Source organism: Fistularia commersonii, chromosome 16 (genome assembly GCF_037954325.1).
Source record: "Fistularia commersonii isolate RoL2024-O1a breed Wild chromosome 16, RoL_Fcom_v1.0, whole genome shotgun sequence".
Taxonomy (NCBI): Eukaryota; Metazoa; Chordata; class Actinopteri; order Syngnathiformes; family Fistulariidae; genus Fistularia; species Fistularia commersonii.
Window position 1 is genome coordinate 7,993,101 of NC_141299.1, and position 21,388 is coordinate 8,014,488.

At 37.6% G+C, this 21,388-nt stretch overlaps 1 protein-coding gene across 3 annotated transcripts in view; it reads right to left on the minus strand.

Annotated features, from left to right (window-relative positions):
• The window catches only part of celf5a (cugbp, Elav-like family member 5a), a 199,494-nt gene that overhangs the window by 164,010 nt on the left and 14,096 nt on the right, over positions 1–21,388 (minus strand). The gene's annotated exons all lie outside the window — the stretch shown is intronic.

Here is a 21,388-nt window from a genome sequence, read left to right on the forward strand (position 1 = left end):
TTACGAGCATTGTCTGTCTCTGCCAGGTCACAGGACGGATGGCTTTCTTAAGCCAGAGCAGTGTGAGCCTCTGCCTCACTGTAGTATTCATGATCAAAGCTTATTGTCACGATGTGATGATTCTGCATGAAGCCATAGATGAGAATTGACAATACACGTTGTGATGAAGCTTACAGAAATGCTTGGTATGTATGAGCCTGATATAAAACAGTATGTAATGCTGACAATGCAGAATGTTAATAAGTGATAAGAATAAAAGTTGTTTGTTCTTTTCTTTTACTTTTTTCCCAACAATCTTTTTTTTATTATTTTTCATTTCTTTTGTTTTGGTTATTTTTTGGGTAAACATATGGTAATATTTTGGTTACCAGAGATTTACAGCATCTTTTGCTGCATTATTGCCAATACACAAACATTAATAGACATGTTTTACAGAAACATCATTCTATTAGGAGGTGATTTCTTAATTGTTAGAGTGGCTTCATTTTTAGTCATATTTTCACCATTATACCAAATAATGCTCATATTTAAACCCATATTTTGGTTTATCATATAAACATCCCTATCCTCATCCCATTTTGTCTTGATTTTGATACTCAACATGTCTGTTTCCTGAATAGAAAGTGTTCAAAGCTAAAGAATACCAAGAGCTCCATTTTCTAGGAGAATAATTTTGGATGCTGCATCATCCTTGATACACCAACACAAGAGAACCGACTAGAAAAGTCTAGTCTTAAAATTAAACACAATAATTAAAGAAACGGAGATAGGCACTTAAATACTCAGCTGAATTCAGCTGAATTCAAAGTTGAATATTGAAAAAGGCATTAAAAATAAGCCACAATGGTAAAACTCTCTCTTTCGCAGGCTTTCCTCTTTGAGGAAAAGCTTGTGGCTTATATCCATGATTGACATATTGATCACTCTTCATCCAGCGTGTCTTTCAGCCAACTATCAGTCAGCTCGAAACAACATGAGTTTAATAAAGTTGAAGAAATAGTTAATTTGATTTCCTCTTAAGGGAAGGTCTTTCTTATTCTAGATTTTAAAGGGTTTTGACTTTGTTTCATTGTAGGACACCTGGTGCTCTGTCAGTTTTTATGTAAAAATCTCCATAATTCAACACAAAATCATTATACTAATTTGATCTTACTACTGACCATTTTCTTCATCTGCATAGTCAGCATTATATACTGCTTTATGAGCAATTTTGGTACTTGTTAAGTGTTACTCATAGCATTATCACCTATATAGTGTCACCACCTATTCATGTTCCACGTAGCACAGTGACAGTAAATCCCCTGTGTCAGCATTACCCACTCATCCCCTTGGAATCCACATACTGTCATGGATTTGTGATATTACAGTGAATTAAGATTGTCAACTTAATGAAGGACATCCCGGTTCAATCACAGTAGTAAAGTCTTTTGGCTATTCTTTGCATTATCTGCTCAGCTACTCCCACCTTGCATTGTAAGTTGAGCTCTCTAATAAAGGTCACACAATTTGATTCCACCATATCCACTACAGCCTCGCATCCTGAATTGTGGCATATATTTGATGGTAACATCTCTATTATTTAAGTTTATTTGATATTTTGTCTCCAACATGATATTGTTCTTACTCCTATTAGTTTCAAGCCCTACCAAATGTAACAATATAGCCTTTTGCTATAAAATTGTCAGTTTTTGGATGTAAGTATCTCTGACTGAGCTAATGGCAGTGACATCCTCTGACCACAAAGCTTGTGCACAAAGCAACTGGCTGTGCAGAGCTTGAGGTCTATTTGTCAGGAACAGGGCATGACTAAAAAGGACAGCACTGTCTCTCTGCATTAAAACGAAATGTACAGAAATACGGGGCTCTCCAAGTGAATGGGTGGGACAAAAGTGATTTCATTTCTAATGCATTGGAGCAATTGCAAGGGAAAGGGGGTTCAGGGGCCAGTAATAAACAAAAAATCTAGAGTGAAATAAAACATCAAACCTTTTTGATAATTAAAAAGTGTAAGCTTAATTGGAAGCCAACACAGTTATTTCATGTCCATAATCCAATGAATGCATTTTATTTCATATTTTTCTATCTACTGTGTTTATGCAGATACAGGCTTTAATGAGCTTCTACAAAAATTATGCAGAGAGCAGAGCAGTGTGATGGAGAATGAGTTATGAGAAGTACATTAATAAATTACCCTTTCTGTCTCTACTCATTCCATTCAGGAACTCTTTTACCCTTGTTGACGCTATGCCTTCATTCCAGCTTGGAATATGGTCTAAACATGAAGGTGGGACAGATTAAATCCCTTTTTTATTTATTAGAAATTGGCATTTTAATAATAATTGGTTTATTTGAAAGCCTAGGCTGTATTCACCCTTTTACAATGCTCATATGGCCTGATAATGCATGGAAGGGGTATCTGCTACTGAACAGATATATTACAGTGGAAAACACCTCCTAAGCAAGTTATTACAAACACTAAACCATTAGTTGTTTGAGCTGGGGCTCAAACAGCTCCTTTCACTCTCCTGATCTCCTTACTGCTTTTTTCTCCTGAGAGCCTAAAATTAGACACAACAACCCTGACACACAGAGACAAAGAGAGCAGCAGCACACTAGCCCGCACACACACTAGCCTGGGCAGACACAGGCAATCATGCTTGTACGCACACACGTCCGCATGCACACAAACACTCATACACGCACACAAACACACACAAAAAAAACATTAATAGAACATCACCATAACAGAGACCTATGTCTCTACAGATTATGCAGAGCAAATAGATGCAATTCAGAGCATTACATGTGAAATGGTTGAGATTATATAAGGCACTGATTTATTGCTTGCTTGAAAAAAATGACTTTAGATTAAACTGAGTAAAAAGTACTATAAATATATATAATACAAATTGTCACCTTGGCCTAAGTAGGACAATAGAAAAGGGATACCTTTATCACCGATGCAGAATTATTATATTAGTTAACCATAGCTATGTAAGCAGATCTGAATGAAATTATTTCTTTCCTATTTGAAGGCTACATTCTGGCTCTAAGGAAGCCTGCAGCGTTCAGCACCTGGGTCCCTCTGGAGAGCATCACAAAATCGACAGAAGAGAAAAATGTCTTTGAGATCCAATGATGGAAATATGAGAGAGATATGGAGAAAGCATAACAGAGAAATAATGAGTCAGAGAAGAGACAGAATAGGAAGAGGAGAATCGAAGAATGAATGTGTGTTCTTTTAGAAAGTCTAGAAAGATGTACCAAATCCATCCATTAATATTGTCACTATTATTTGAACGACGAATGTACTTACTGTAACACTTGAATAGCACAATCAAACAAACAAGTGGACTAAAAATCTTTGATCTCTCAACAGGTGGAGTTCAAAAATCCTGTTACATTCAGCCTTACATGGGCTCAGGTAATTCAAAAGAGGTTGAAAGCGTGACAAAAGGCATAAATCAAAAGGTATGCATTTTAGTTTTTACAGAGGCTGAGCTAAAATTACAGGCCAGAAAAGCAATTACTCGTTTCTGAGGCTGTCAAATCAAATAACAAATGTGTTTTAGACAAAAGACAGAAGGCAGTCTACTAGGTGGGTGGCATAGCATGCTAAATTTTAGACCCTAGGTGGTAATAATTGTTTGGTTTCACAAAACAGACCTTTTTTTTATTTCTTTTTTCTTCATTTTTGTCGGCAAAACAATCTACGGTTGAGCACGATGAAGACACATTTCAGTCAAGATTACTAGTATTGGATTGTGGATGACTGCTCTTATTGGAAATTGTATCTCTGTCTTTACAACCAGCAAAAGCAAGATAGTAAATAAGTTAATGACATTTAGACAAGGTCATTATTCATACATAAAGGGGACATAGCATTTCAACAACTAAGAGAACGTACTAATACAGTAGACCATTTCAGGACCATGGACAGCAGAGACCATAACAACAGTATCAGATAAAGAGCCGCACAGCTACATCATTGAAGGTTGTGTAAACAATCTGTAATTTTCAGGTATGCAAAAAGTATGCAAATAAACAAATTAAAATAACACGCTACAGAAGAATAAAACCGTTTTTTTTTTTTTTTTTTTTGTTCAAAACCTGCACTCCAGTTAAAACCTCCATCTGTTGAAATGTATTCCCGAGGTGCCGCTAGAAACTGTGAACACCCACATACAGAAATTTCTGCCAGGAGAACAAAGACAAATATTTTAGAACCCCTATGTACCTTTCATACCATGGAGCATGGAGAAGAATAAGTGTTTCCCCTTGCTCAACATATGTGCTTGACGTAATCTGTAGGCAATGGAAAGCTCAAGATTCAATGCTTAACTTCAACACAGCTGAACAATATAATAATAGCCTCATCTATTATCATTTCTCCTTAAGCAGAATATTATCTATATTTCCACAACAAATAGTCTAATCCTTTAACAAAATGTTTCCATATATTTTAGACTAACACTGAAAATACCATGGCATGAGTGACTCAATTCATTTTATAATAGCTTTGTTAAAGCAGACCAGAAAAAGCTTTAATTATATTGAAACCAGTGATTCAGTTTGCATTAAATCCCTATGTCCTTAGTTTCCTCCTGTCAGCAGTAGTCCCCATAAACATTCAGCCCCTATCAAAAAAAAATCTATACAATAATAACCACAACAGCAACCCCCGGTACATTTGTATTTATAGTTAACATCAAAGGGAAGAGGCAATGCATTATAGCCCACTTTAGCTCAAGGAGGAAAGCCATTACTGGAGTTTCTCAACAGGAGAGCAACGCTGCCTTCATCCCGTTACCCATGGCAAGCTGAAATAACCCATCAACTGTGTTCTACAGTCAAACAGACATTCCATGTGAAGCAATGATCTTAATTTGATTCAGTATGGTGAATACCAAAAGGGCCAAAGGCCTCCAGTTTATACTCTCTAGACTTTAAAACACATAGTCCAAAAGCTGCCTGTGACAGCAGTGTACACACACACACACATACACACACACACTGACACACACACATAGGATATTGCCTCATAGCTGCATGAATTGCAAATTTAAGTAAAAATGTAAAGATAAATGATCAAAAGCATGTTCTTATATCACCATTTTTCATAATAATCCATCTTCCTGAAGAATATTTAAATTTATATATACACTGTTTACATATCATACAATAAAAACACAACATTATGAAAGGATCGTCAAACACCAATATGCTTGGATTTATCCAAGTCAGTCAAATAAGTTTGTATCAATAACAACCAAAGTTTAATGAAAAGAACAGAAGAATAACACAAATTCAAAAGGTCTGCATTTACAACTATCAATGCAATCAATTCACATTCTCACACTTAAAAACTCCTTATTAATGTATGTGTCAACCCACAGTGTACACCAGAAAATAAAAACACTCAAAATAACATGACATCTATTTCTTGGTGACACTAAGTGACTCCATTTACCTCTGACAGATGAAATCCATTAGCAAAACTAAAAACTGACACTTAGAAAGTCAAAAACACATTTACATTGTGTCACAACAGCATGATAGAGTGTAATGGCGGCTCAAAATAATATCTATCTTCCGTAGAAATTTGTAAAACTTGAAATCAGCTAAGAAGCAGTATTTAAATGTTTGTTTTGTTCTAAGCCTCAGGAACAGCTTATGCCCCAGGTGATGATTACTATTAACACATTTCTATGGGCACTCATAAGCCTGCATTCACAATACTAAATCTTGATTTATTCAAACCAGAAGAAGAGGAAAAGGGAAAAGCAACTGTATAAAAACAACAAAACAATATTTCTTTTTTATTAAGATGTCAGAATAACTGGTGTTTGAGTGTGTCAATCAGCTACTTTAAGCCTGGTCTCTGAGTCTGTGAGACCCTGTGTCTCTGTATCAAAGACAATAAGAGTGGTTGTATCACCAGGGGCTTTGCTGTTCCCCTTAATGTGAGTTAATCTTACCACTGTCACATCAAACATGGGGACATCTTAGGTGTATGTAGATAGTATTAATAGAAACTTAGCCTGTCTGTCCCTTTGGGCCACTCTCTTGGCTTTTCATTTGTATTGAGGCAGAGAGATAGGCCATCTTCAAAGCCCTCTGTGTCTCTTTGTATCGACCATTTCTCCTCTACAGCCCTAGAGGCTTCCTATTAGAAAGGATTTGTCTTACAAGCTCTGTGTACTGCCACTCTGAAAAAAAATGAAAATAGAAATTGGAGGAGAAAACATGATTCTTGCAGTGGCCTCTTTGCTTCAAGATTCCTTTTTTGACTCAGGATTTCCAACAATTACACAATCTTTTTAAGCTAATCCCTCTGCTGACCTTCCATTGTCACAGATGTCATAATGCCTGACTGACAGTCCAACATTAATATATTAAACACGAACATTGCACTGGCTCCTTTCACATATAACCCTGGCAATGTCATTTTTCTCATTTATTGCAAGAGAGAATATCTCTTTGTCTATTTGGTTTGCAGCTAAAAACCCTGGCTTTAAAGCTCAGGGATCCTGTGTTATGATAAAGTAGGACTGAGATGGGGCATTTTTTGATACTTATAATTTCTTATTTTCTTTTAGCAGCCCTCAACGTTGATCCTTGGATAACCTGCCATCTCATCTGCCTTTATCACTGTATGTCCTATTTTTGTAAGCTTTTGCCAGACCACCAGCAACTATCTACAGCAGGCTCGGGAAGGGCTGCAAAAGAAGAGTTGCGATGGCAAAGAGAGAAGGAAAAAGTGAGAGACTGGAAGAAGGTGAAAGCAACAGAAAAGGCTTTTATTTTGCCTTCTTTGCCACAGCCTGAAATATACTTGGGTAGTGTAACTATAGTTGGCCATCATATACCCACAGGGTTTTAACTGTGAACAGACCATATAATAAATCAGGCATTACCAGATTCTGGTCATTCAGCAAACACAGCCTAAGTGCTTTTAGAAGTGTCAGTGGATGTGACAGACTTTCACTGCACCACTGATGACTATCCATTCATCTTGTCTAAAGTCAGCTAATGGTCCCCTGTAGAGTTTAAACTGCCAACAATCATTGTTTTGTATATATACACCATTCCTCACTAAAACAGACTGTGCAGCCTTTAGGATTAAAAAATATCCTACAACATTTGCAAATCCCACTACATAAAACCGTCACTTTTTTCCTATCCAACTTATGTCTGATGGAATTATCATCCTGTTGACTGAAACGTCGTAAGAAATGACTGTCATACTCTGTGATTCTGGCATGGCATCACAATGCATATGATATCAAAAAATGTCATACGAGCAATACAAAGGCCATTGTTTACCAGCTCTCCAAAATTATACTTAAATAGTCAAAGACCATCAAATAGTCAAGAAAAGCCTAGGGTGAAGGTAGAAGGTTGGAAAGGATGATTCGGAGTGAGAGGTAATGAAAGACTGGTTTTAGGCTGCACAACATTCTTAGTCCTTCTTGAGGCTTGAAAGAGCAGAATTCTTTTAGGTATGTATTTATCATACTGCGGGAAAAGCACATCCAAAAGGTGAACAACTTTGATTAATCAGATAGAAATTTGTAATTCATAATTATCATAATTCAAAATCTTTAAGGGATTTAAGCATGTAAGGCTGTAGTTTATTGACAATGACATTCAATAGAAGGAGATGGATTGTTGAAAATAGAAAGAAGAAAATGTGTGTGGGGAGATGGGGGTGAGGTTGGGGAGGTTTGTGGGAGGGGTTGGGGGGGGCAGAGCACATATTTTGATGGACAAAGCAGAAGCCTTGAAAAGCCAGACAGGCAGACAGACACATAGATGCTGGCAGATGGGAAAAGAGCACAAAAGCAGACACGTGCTATATGTGCTGTCCCTGTGTCATACAGATTGATAGATTCATAAATAATAAATCAAGAAAAACATATAAATAAATATATTGTCTCATCTTCTGTCCAAGTACATAATCGACAGTGTCTGTGCCCATCTTTTTCTTAAGTTTGTGTTTATTTAGCCCTGCCTATGCATTTTTGTGAGTCTCATTCTGTCCGTCTACATAAACTGAGGTAATGGTGTTAGTCTAAAAAGCTTATAAATCATATTTGTTCATAACACATTGAAGTTTACACAGCAGTTCTTAAGCATAAATGGCCTCTGGGCTTGCCTGCATATAAGTCTGATTTTTCTCAAGCAAAAATCCAGCACTATATGGGAAATGTGTATTCCACACTGAGTGGATCCCTGCAGGAAGTAGCAAACTGCTGTTCTCCCCGGTGGGCCTTAAGCCTGCTGCACTGAAACTTCGATCTTATATGCTGATTGTGCAGATTGAAGAAAAGCACCTTTGATTATGTCATTTGTTGTGCTGCTTTGTTTAGTGATGCTCTTTTGTTACATAACATTTTTATGTATGAAATTTAGGGACCATTCTATATGACTAATCAATCTGCAACCTTTAAGCAGATTGTAGGTGTATTTGAAGAGGCAAGGAAATTTGGCATTTGGACCCTTGTGATTTGAAACCAGAAAAGATCCTCATGTGATCTTGAAGCCAGTCAGCCCACCCATTCTTCTTTGACAATTAGGTTTAAGTTTAGAGTTTCATTACCACGACCCTCAAGATCCATTTTCCCTCAGTGCTCATTGCATTCAAAGTCATTTTTCAAGTCCACCTGTCCTGTTTCTTTTACTGCCAACTTCAAAATCCATTCTACCTCAATAGTCACAGTTTTCAAAGTAATCTTTCAAGTAGTCCTCAAAAGGCTAAATATCCCCTTCGCACTTTCCCCATACTCTTTAATACTTTTAACTGTTTTCTTCCATTAATTCTATGTTTTGCAGCTTGGCCATTATCACCTGCCCCTTATGTACACTTTTCCTTCATGTTAGAATAATATCCTCCACTGTCAGTCAAAGTGTAATAACCATACAGACCTATTAAATAATTTGCTGTAATGAATATTGAACTATTGAAGTTACTGTATTAAGTCTTCAGTGTGCTCCTACTTAAAAAATATGAATATAATAAACTGAAAGAAATTGCAACACTGTTTTTACTCCACACAGTTTTAGAGGAACCTACCCTATTTTGTTTCATGTAAAAAGCATAGCTTTTTTTTAGTCTTTAACTGTTTCAGGGATGCAAGGTTTTGTTTTTTGTTGGGTTTTTTTTTTTTTTGAAAAGGAGGTCTATTTCAAATGTCCATTGTGTAAAAAACAAAAAACCCAAGTATCTGCTAATTTTCACTATTGTTGATATTTAATGTTAACATTTTACTACTTTCTGAGTAGGTCCAATTACAGGCTATTATGATAACCTTAATACTCTACTCAAATGACTAATCTTTATAAATTTGATTTAATTAACTTATAATGAAATATAGTCTTTTTAATGTATTTTTTCCAGTTATTACAAACTACCCTTTTCATAGCAGCTTAAAATTCTTTATCAATTCAATAAAATTTCTTCTTTTCATAGTGTTCTTGCCCTTCCTGAATTCACTCTTTCATTCTCCCTTGGTTCCATTAATTTGCAATGTGTAAAATCAAAACAATCCACTTGATTTCCTGGCGTCCTGGTTTCTATCCCATGCCTCTTTATTGGGGTAATTATTGCCTCTGAGCACCCTGGCATATGCAGCAGTTATTACACATCTTCTCCAGACTCCACTCAAATAGATGTTTAGATGTTTTATCCAGTAATGAAATACTTCAGCATACCTCACTGCACTCTTTCCATTTCTTTTCGTGTCTCTCTTAAGTCCCATGATAAAAGATACATCTTCCTCAGATTTGCTCTGACCCTCTCTCTCACCAATGCCAGCATCCTTTCTTCCTGTTTTGTTTCTTCCTCTCCTTACCCCTGTATTTAGTTCATTGGACCTGCATTTTGTAAATAAAGTGCTTACCATTAACTCGGACGTCTCCTTGTTTGTTATGTGCTCTTTTCCATCAGACAGCACCATTCCTTTTTCTCTTATCTAACACCCTCTCAAGCCAAAATAACTAATTTCAAAGAAGGGATTTTGATGGAACCATGGTTTTCTCTCCAGTGCATGTTTATTGCTGCCCCATTGTTCTCTTTACTACTACCTCAGCATACTTTTATTGACCTGGGTGTTAAAAGGAATTCCTTTCATGGATTATGTGCCTAATATATAATTTTTAGAGCTTCCCTACACCTAGCATTTCTATATGGTAACACATCTTTTGTCTTTCCTTTGCTTGCAGGAATGGATTTTAATTCATTAAATATCATAACTTGCTTGGTTACACTATAGGTTGATTCTGCATCTGTCAGCTGCTTCAGGTGCTCATCACATTCCTCCAGAAATTGTCTGTGAAATTACATCCTCAAAGCTTTTCATTTGGAGATCATTTGCATGTGCTTTTGTCATTCCCCACAATTTGCTGTGTCCATTAAAGTCATCACACCACATTGGTCCTACTCTCCTCAACATTACATTGTTTCACTACATTTTGTTTACATATTGATTTTCACATACTGACAGAAGAAACCAATCCAAGTTAAAGCTTTACTTAGGAGTCTTCATCACACACAGTGTCTGATTTCTCCATCATTTTAAGTTCTTCTATAGTTAAAAACATCTCCATACCAACTAATTTACACATTCTATTGAATAATAAACACGCTAAGTTACTGTATACAAACCAACCCCTGGTGCCTGTTCTCATCGTTACCTCATCATTTTGTATTGTAATTCAACTCAAATATGGGGTCATTATCACTCTTGTCATAGGGTTTTTTCTATACATTTGTCCTATGTCAAAATTTTGTTGCATTAAGTATCCCTAAGAAATAAAATTGAAGGCTAAAAGTACATTTTACAGAACAATTATACAATGCAGTTGCAGCATTACTCAACTAGCTGTTCATTTTAAAACAGATGTGGTTTCAGTACAAAGGCTAAACTATTAAATATGCATGAGGCAATTTAGAAGATCCAAGTTTTCATTCACGTTTGAGTATTCAGCTGAATTCAAAATTATACAAGAGTACAAAATTTAAAAATGAACACCGAAAACACCTTGCCATTCATAATTCATAATTTAAGTGGTGTGTTAAAAGGTCGAATGCAACTATATCGACATGGATGAAAAACAACGATAAAGACAATGTTCAGTAGAGATGAACATAATGTTGCACTGTGATTTAATGTGCAATGATAGTTGATTGCAGAACAACAGCAGCAGTATTACTTAAATATACTGATATTGAGATATGGTATATTACTAGCATGTATCAAACTGTTTGAGGAAAATTAGTTAGTCTCCACTTAATAACAATAAATAATAATATTTGGAATGAAAAAAACAATATTTCCATTTAAATCATACAGGAAAAGGATAAGTGACACTTGTAAGATAACCTATTATGCCTCTCCAATACCATGGAATTTCCAAAAAAACAAAGACTCTGGTTCTATATGAAAAACATCAAGCGCTGCTTGATTGCTCTCTGCCTGTAATTGTTTGTTTATTTTGTTTTTCCTTCTGATTATTATTCAATACTTTTTCATCCAGTTCAGGCATTCCAATCGGTAGCACCATGGTGCTAATCTTATGATTACCTCTGGGATCTTGGTGTTCCTCACCATGGGATTCTGGAACAGACAGACCACACCTGTGATCTTCTTAGTTAATTCATACTGAAAAGGTTAAAACCATTAGTCCTGAATGGACAGTTGGGCTCACCATCAATAACTCAAATTCTCAATTTCCAACTCTATATTTCCCTGTCAGATTCCTTTCTTCTCATATTTAGTCATCACAATTCAGTAATTCAAATAGCCTCATCTTTTTTTTCCATTCCAGAGTTTCCGTGTCTTCATTTTTGCCCATTCCTACTTTTTCTTTCTTTGCTGTCACTCACTCCCTAATCCAAATTTATTGGGTCTTTTTCTCCCTCCATTCCATAGTCTGCGTTTCATGTCCAAACTAACAACACAGGCCCACCTCTTCTCACAAACCTTGCAGGAAGCTCAATAAAACCTGCACATTGAAACACAGCATAGTTGCATGGATTTAAAATGTAATCTCATAACATGCCCTATGCATGCATAGAACGTTTGTGCAGGGAGCCATGGGTCGTGACAAGAGTTATCATTCACTGTCAGAAAACCAACTGTTTCTTTTATATTGTCTCTCATACCTATGTAAATGCAAATCAGCATCCCAGAGCCTCACTTTATATTTGGTTGTAAAAAATATATGTAATAAAAAGATATCATTAAAATGCCACCAAATTATTCTTATTATAAAGCAGAGGTCTAAATATGACAAAGTTGAATAGTTTAATATAACGAGATACATATAGGGACACACACGTATACGTGGAGGGGGGGGGTCAGTGCGCGCATGCATGCCCATACACAATAAACCGTTCTGCATATATAGCATCACTGCAGGGTGCCCAGAAACAGCAAAACAGGTAATTGATATTTGTATTGATTTCAGGAAACTAAGTGTGACTTACATGGGCTCTGTATCTTTGTGTACAGTGGCAATCAATCTGGCACTAGCTTCCCAACCTCCAGTGATATAGTATTTCTTCTGATTTTTAATGTCATTTTTAAATCTGGAGGGTACAGGTGGCCATTTCAAGAAAAATCTGCTGCTGTCATTTTTGCGCAGGCAATTTTAGAGCTTTCAACTAAAACCTGAACTTTTCACTCAGGCACTAGTGATGTCATCATATGCTGTTCTATGAAGCAGTTTTTCAAAAGGCATTTTTATTAGAGGTTAAGCCGGACACTGAATCAATGTTGGGCATGAATTAACAAATCACAGTTACACGTGTGTACACGTACACACACACACACACACACACACACACACACACTCTCATACACACACACACAAACACCTTGCTCTACAGCTGTCAGACAACGATGGCAGCAGTGCATCAACATGTTCAACAATCTCTAACAGAGGGAAGCGTTTTTTCTGGTCGGCACATCATCTCGCAACTCTTCGGTGCTCCACAGCGCCCCGCCACCACTTTTCTGCTTGAAAAAGATGCTCAGTGGACAAAGGCCCTGGGAGAGCTCTACTGACAGCCCTTCTCTACAATGCAAATACCCACTTCCACATGAGCAGGCCCATCAATAGCACTCCCTATACACTTGTAGTCTGTGTCATTTCCCCCAGGGATCCTCACACGTATACATACACACTCACACTCTCATACACTGCCCTTTTTCTCTCTCTTATGTCTCATGCTGCTTCCCTTATCATGGCTGGGAGGGGAGCTCAGGCTTAAAACAAATCGGGAAGGCCAGCTGATGCATTGGTAGATGGAGGGTTGCCACAGGCTGTTTCCACTCAGGCCTCCTGTCAGTCATTCTCCTCCCCTTGCCCTCCAGCCATGTGTACTGTATTTCATTAGGCCTGATTTTTGCTGACAATTGCTGGCTGTCGTGCTGTGCAGCCCCCTTACACTCTCTGTGGACACTACACCAAAGCACAACTAGATCTGCCTTACAAATGAGCCCCCTCTGCTTCCACAATAGATGCGTGCCATTTCAGACAAGCTCAGATACAGCACATGCTGAGTGGGTATGTGCAGTACACTGACATACAGACACCAACAGGGAATTGGCTATTTTAACTTTGAAAGTATGACTCCAAGCTGCCAACATCACTGTGTCTAACTCTCAACCCAATATTGTTTATTTAAAATGCTTTGTTAGTTTTTTTTTCCAAATTCAAACAAATTCTGTGACTTTTCCTTTTTGTCAGAGCGACCAATGGATAAAATGAGAAGTTGTGCATGGATGGATTTTTTTGCACCATTTCATTTTACCACCAGAGCAGACAGCACTCAGAACAGGGTTGCAATGGCATCCGAGCATCAATTGATTGTAACCATATAATATGAACTCAATTTATAACACTTTGCACTGTCCTATTCTCTAATTTTTTCAATGGATTAATTCATTTTTCCCCTGAACACAGAATCCCAGCTGTATGTGAGCCATTGGTTGATACCTAAAGAAATACTTTAAAACATTAATCCCATATGGAAATAATATGTATATGTCCACAAGAACACGAGTCTAGAAAATGCTTGATTAGTCTATACGCTCGGAAATTGCATAACTTTTGATGCCACCATGTGAAAATAATTCAAAGTGAGTGTGACAAAGAAAGGTACCGTCAGAAAGAACCAGTTTGTTCTTGTAAGCCATCATTTAATTACAACTATCTTGATCATCAAAAGCACTTGATATTTGTTAAACTGTAATAATGTAAATACCAATTGGGATGAAAAATACCAAATGCTAAATAAAGTAGATATTATACAATGACTCTATCTGAGGTGGCCATAACAAAATGACAACCCTAAACATTTGCAGCCATTACTTCGAATCAGGACTGTAACACCCATTGTCAAAAATAAACCTACTAGCTACAAATACAAACACTGGCATACTCAAAACTCAGCCTGATAACCCAGATCCAAGCAGTGTCACATGACTATAATTTTGAGACAGACAGCCAGGCAGTCTCCAGCCACAACCAGAAATAGGTTAAACAGACTAAAAATATCAAAAACATTAATAATTCAGCTTTTTTGCTAACCTGTACCTCAGAAAAAATAGCACACTTCTCCACGTGAAGTAGCTCAATGGGGAGGGAGTTCAGCAGATTATTTCAATATCGCAAGCAATGTCTCCCCCCAAGTGCTGGTTAGTGAGATTTGCCCTCAGCAGTAGGAGGGAGAACAGCATCGCAATGTCATCATCATTGCTGTCACAAATGGGGTCAAAATAGGTCACATAGACTTTGGCAAAATAGATTAGCTGTTCCAATAGGTTGTTTTGTCTGATATGAAAAAGAACTTCTCTTTGCTATTAATCTAATTATATATTTACCTCTCTGTGCTTTTGCTTTTGTAGAAACAGTGAATACTAAAACAAGATCTAATAATGGAAATATAAAATTTTAATGGTCTATGTTTAATTTGAGGTTGGTTATTGTTTGTCGAAATACACTCGCCTTTTCAATCTCCATGAGTAAAGGCAGCTCAAAATATGTGGATTTTTCACTCATATTGAAATGTAAGCTTCACAATGTTTGCATATGTTTGTGTTGGGGTGGGGGTCATGCCAGTCAACCACATGATATGCTAAGTAAAATAACACTCAACTGTAACAGCTAAAAGCATACAAAATGAAATGGCTAAAATGGCCAGACAAAGAAAGACAAAAAACATGAGAGGATAATCCAACATTTTAATGGCTCCACAGTTAGCTCCATGTCTATTTTAGTCTATTTATATCCAATCTGCTCCAGGGACATTTATGTGTATGTGCATGCCAGTGCACAGTATAGCACACAAGCTGTGTGGAGATTCATCTGTTTTCTTTTGGACCACTCTAGCTCACCTCTCTAATGGTGATATGCTCCATCAATATGACATTTCAGCAGTTATGCTCACAAACAGAGAAACGCACTTAAAATAGTTTTGGTTGTACTGCCAATACAGCTCCTGCAAAATATTAGTATTCTTGTTAAGTGTAACCATTATGGAACCTATATGCATCTCAAAAAAAAAAATTAGGAAAGTCTAGCATGATGAATCAGCAGCATTCTATGAAAGTCCTGGTAAGTTTGTTATTTTGTTTGTGTATTGACCAGAACATTGCCATGATAGAGTGTTTTAAATTGATTTACACCATTTAGTCTGAAAGACAGCAAGATGGGCGGGAAGGATAGTGGTAATTTTGATAAAAAAAATGTAATACCCAAATCGTGGTCCCATATAATTAAAAGGTTGAAATGTTTAAGAATAAGGAGACCTTGACCACTTTAAGAACTTTCACTTCATTGAAATAATATTCCTGATTACATCCACCCCACGCCCCCACCCCCAACCCAGCACACAACCCAGTAGCTAAATTCTAACGAGTCCCCTCTCTCTAGCTACAATGCCTCCAATCCTGCCAGCACCAATTGGCTTCATGCTGACCAGTCTGCTCCATTTCCACCCCCACCTAACTCAACACAAGTACACAGTGGGCACACAATAATAAAGCACAATCCACTCATACACCTCAAACCTTCACACAGTGTAGCATTGAATTATTCAGCCTTTGCCACAGCTAGGACAACACATGAGGAAGCTTGGCTGTAGCTGATAAACAGATGGGAAGCATGCTTGCAAGAGCGTGAGCGTGTGTTATATTTGTGTCTTGTACATGTGCACACCAAGCTCAGCAGAAGACAGGGCAGTTTAAGGAGTGTCAAGGAACAGCTTTGTTGCAAGACAGCCTCATTTCTACAGCACAAGGTTGCCCTCTTTAAGTACTGTCTACTCCTTGCTCCTCATACATCCTATTATGGTTGGGGCAAGGTACTAGTGCATAAACACAACTGCACATAAATACATAAAAGTCATGCGCATATATGCAAACATGCAACCATCAACATGCACTCACACAGCAGCCCAAGTGTGTAAAACAAGTGTGAATAAGACAGCAGCAAAGACAGAGGCAATTGAGAGGGAGGGGATCTACTTAGAGTGTTGACATTGCAGGAGCCCACATGTGTGCCAGAGCATAATCTTCTCCCTGCTCTCATTGAGTTTCTAATGCGGGTGCTATTTCCATAAACCTGCCTCCTGAATCACTGCCAGCCTCTTACATCCCCCCCAGGTCGAGCTATAGGCCAACTAATACAGGGAGTAAATGTATGTCACAGATTTTTTTTCAGCAATGCTGCTCCGTGACAATTATTGTAATACACATTGCTAGCACACAAAAAAAAAACCTTGGGGAGGCGCGTTTCCTTTGCCACAATGGACATGCTGCTGTGACTTAGATTATGTCTTGGATCATCTGGATTTCAGAACTGAAAGAGAGAGGAGTAAGAATTGCAGAAAAGTCAGAGGAGGAGACGGATTTGGGGAGGAGAATGGGTGGTTGATGGTCTGACGGGTGCAAGATTTTGTCATGATGCAGAGCCTGGCGGAGTAAGTCTCCTGTGGACTTCAGTGGAGAGCTGTCACAGTCACAGACATGTATGCCAACTGTTGGTACTTTTACATTTTGTTCTTTTTAGAGTTAAGTTTCCCTTAAGAAATTGTATAAGTTATGATGAAGGGTTGTTGAAGCTTTCTATCACACTTATGTACAGTAATATATCTTCCTGTGCAGTACAGTTTCATCAGGTCATACAATTACTTCCAGACTATAACATGGATAATTACATTTCAAAATACATGTTTTTCTTTAAAATATAAGAATTTGTTTGTGATCAGTGATATTTATCTCTGTTCTGGCAAATAAATGCATGCAGGCAAACAGGATGTTTTAATATGTGACAATCAAGTGTTTGTTCATTTTTCTTAAATTGTAAAAATCTGTTGATTTTCCATAGCTTATTCCATTCAGGCTCATGGAACCTGTCCCAGATGCCAGCAGGCAAGACGGGCTTACACCCTGGACTGGTTGCCAGTCAATCGCAGGGCCACATATATAGACAGACAACCATTCACCCTCTTATTTGCACATCTGAGAAATGTTCCCATTTTTTTCCCATTAACCTGCTGCATGCTTTTGGACTGTAGGAGTAAACTGTAGAACTCGAAGGAAACCCATACAGACATGCACTAATTATGCAAAGTCCACACAGAAAGGTGGTGTGAGGCTGAAGCACTAACCACTGCACTGGTTTTAATTGATTTTCTCAATTGATCAAAGTTGCATATTCACAAGAAAAATTTCAAAATGCTGAGATGAAAAGGTTGAGGTTCTCTGGGAATTATTAGAATAGGATCAGGAATTAGTCTATTAGAGGGACAGGACATGCTAGATGTGTTGGGGATAAAATCAGAGGCAAGACTGAGATGGTTTAGCATGTAGTGGAAAGGCATGGTGATTGTCTGGGTAAGGATGCTGAGGCTGCAGCCGCCAGGCAGGAGACCTTGAGGAAGACCAAAGAGGAGATTTACGGATGGAGTGAAAGAGGACATGAAGATAGGGGGTGTGAGAAAAGAGGATACAAAGACTATGGTTAGATTCAGGTGACTCTTAAGGAGAACAACTGAAAGGAAAAGGAGAATACAAAAGACTCAAAATGACCAACATCTATACCTGATATGAAGCTGCGGACAAGAAAAAAGGTGCAAATGGTAGTATGGCTCTGTTAAGGTGTCACTGAGGCTGCTACAATGTATGTGCAGGATTATGGTGTCACTTCTGTTCCTTATCATTCTTAGTATAACCCTGACTCTAAATGGATTTGCCAGTATTCAGTAGCTACGTGTATCTGACAAAAGTATTAACAACAGCAAATTGTCTAAGGGAAGGTGACAGTATGAAAAAAAAGACAACACTTAGATTACAGCGGTGGTCTGAAGTCCCTGCTGTACCAGCATTGACAAGGGGCGATCGAGGACAGCATTCAGGAAAAACACCATCCTAGCTGCCCCAGTACCCTTCGTACCCTCCTGGCATTTGCCATCTATTCAATCACTTGGATATTTTTTTGGACTCCAAAACCCTGGCAAATCAATACTTGTGATCTCGGACACATTAAAACTCTCTTGTACTTGCCCCCGATATCTGTATAGTGGATTCTAACTTTCTCTAAGGAAGGTTACTGTTGTACCCACATGTTTTAGTCTCTGCCTACTTGTCTGCCTGATGGCTTTAGCGGCTGCTAGAGGGATTTCAGCGCACAATTATGCATGATAGACATTTTAAAAATCATGTCCTTTTTGATTTTTTGGTAGGATATTGGTTTATATATGATTTCACCATTTAAAATGGGAACGCCTTGAGTAATTTCACCCTCAACTACTGCACCATCAGCACAATGACAGAAATGTTGCATGTTTATTGTCACGGGTGTATTCCTGTTATTATTATGATAAGTTACCTTTCCCCTTCATGTCATCTTTGACTTGAGGGTTAAACTGGTTGAATTATTACCATCCCTGTCTGTTGGGGCAGCTACGGTTAACTCCCAACAACTTGCTTACTTGGCCCTGGCGACCACTAAACTCCAGTCAACGAACGAATTTATTCTCAGGTGTGATCACCAAAAGTTCATACAGAAGTGGGGAAAAGACAGTTTTATTTCCCCTCTGTCAAGATTTATAGGTTATCCGGAGCAGCAGAATCCGAGCCAGTACCACCTCTAATTTTGATACCAGGATTGCCCGTATTCTACATTACCTTAATATTTTATTCGTGTGTTGTCAGTTGATCCTGCCTGTGTTTCCTTGCCTGCATGTCTAAGTGAAGTGGAAAGGAAGGGAACAGGGGAGCAGCATTGTATGTGATGCCTGACACTTATCAATGCCTGCGTGTTATATTTGTATGACACGCTATGTCTCAAGAAGAGAAGCTGCCGCGGAGCCGTAGGAGAGCAAGGAGATGGGAAACAGGAGAATGCTGGATGGACAGAATGGGATAGAAGGGAAGTCAGCTGGAGGGTGGAAGCAGGATTGAAAGGTACAAGAAAAGGGTTTTATTATGTATGTTGACTCGAATTCAGTGAGTGCATAACAGCATCTGCACAAGAAGAGGCTCTCAGACTGGTGTGTGCGACACAGAAAGTTCTGTTTGTAAAGATAAAGATTTTTTTTTTTTTTTCGCCGAAACCCCTTTATCAATTATTTTCTAAATAATATAAAACATTTGTGGTAGCACTCAATTGAAAATAATTGTTAAATCTGTCAAAGCAGGATTGCTCTTCCCATTGTTTGTTGGTATGTGCATTTGCAAGTTAGGGAAGCATCTGTAAAGATTCTCAGTAAACCCATAAATATTTTTAGGTACCTTATCAGTTTTCTATATTCTATTATTTTTTTGTCTTTTTTATATATATATAATTATTTAAATGGTTACCGATGGCAAATTGTTTCGGGCAATATTCTGCCAATGACCACTGGTATTTAAGCTATATATGGGCGAACCTATTTAAATCCAGACAATTGACTCTGAAACACCAAATCCTGAAACAACAAACCAATATCAAATGGAGGCAAACACTTGGCAATCAGAAAATAAATTCATAGATATCCGATAGAGTAAATAAATATGGCTATAGTTCAATCATCGAGCGACAGGATCACTAAACCATATAAAAAACGTTTTGCCTCACCATAAGCAATGTGTTTGTGTAACATCAAAATTCGTTTAGTAAGTCAGACTTGAGTTTAATGTGTGACAATGGTGCAGGAATGAAGTGAGCACTTCAGAATTGATTAAGATATAAGAAGACTAGATTTGGCAAGAGCATTAGTTTAACTCAAAAGGTTGTCCTTAGTGATAGGACAAAATCGTAGAAAAGGCTGTGAAGGTATTTTTTATTTCGAAAGATGTTTATCTTTTCTCACAGTTTGCTTTGACCTTATCTTTAGATATCACTGAGTCTTTGGCTTTAGCAGTGGCAGACAGATGGTTCTGATAATCACCTACCAAGTGTTTTTTTTTTTTTTTTTAGGACTCCCCTTCCTGAACCGTTTCTCTGTAATCTTCAAAAATATAAATTAAATAAATAAATATAAATATGGCCTTGAAGTTCAATCAGACATAGAAAAGGCTGCCTATTAACTCTTGGATAAATTAATAAGATTAAAATGAGATGACAAGTCATCGTGAGGAATGTTTTGAAACAAATGCAAATGATAAAAAAAATTGCAGTCAAAACTCCCTTTTGTCTCCCTTTTGAGAATCTCATGAATTTCCTCCTGTTAACAGCTAATTTTAAGAGGCAGAGAAAATTTCCATGAAACAGTGGTGCCCTGGATAAATAAACTGTTTCTTGTGCATCTCTTAACATGCTTGGCTTTAAACATCCGCTTTTCTTCCACTTTCCAAAAACTGTGAACACACAAGAGAGTTACAGGGCAACTTGACATTCTGTGCACTTGCGGCCTTATTACTGTTCCAACTATGTGAGATCTGTTAATATATGCATGTCATGTTTACATGTGTATTTTTACCTGCACATTGCTACGAAAAAATGCTTAAGCCAGGCATTAACATTTTAGTTAATTTGACCTTTAGAGAACAATTTCGATTCCTGCAGAGTAAAAGTGGACAGCCGTTCTTACAATTATATTACCGGTATGTACACATTTATTGCTTGGGATACAGAACATACTTCAACAGAGGAGATTGTCTGCAGTGGAGCAAAGAGGACCACATGACTTGTTAGCATCTTTCTTGCCCAGACATCCCACATTTATACATTCAGCCACATCAAGTATTTAATCCCAATGGCAGCTCTTACAAATGCCCCCCCCTGTTAATGACTATGATACATAAAGGAGAGAGAGACTGGGTGAAGAGCCAGAACTTCAGCAAAAGCTAAAACAGAAAAAAATGAATTATCATTTTTAAACTAATTGCTGAAC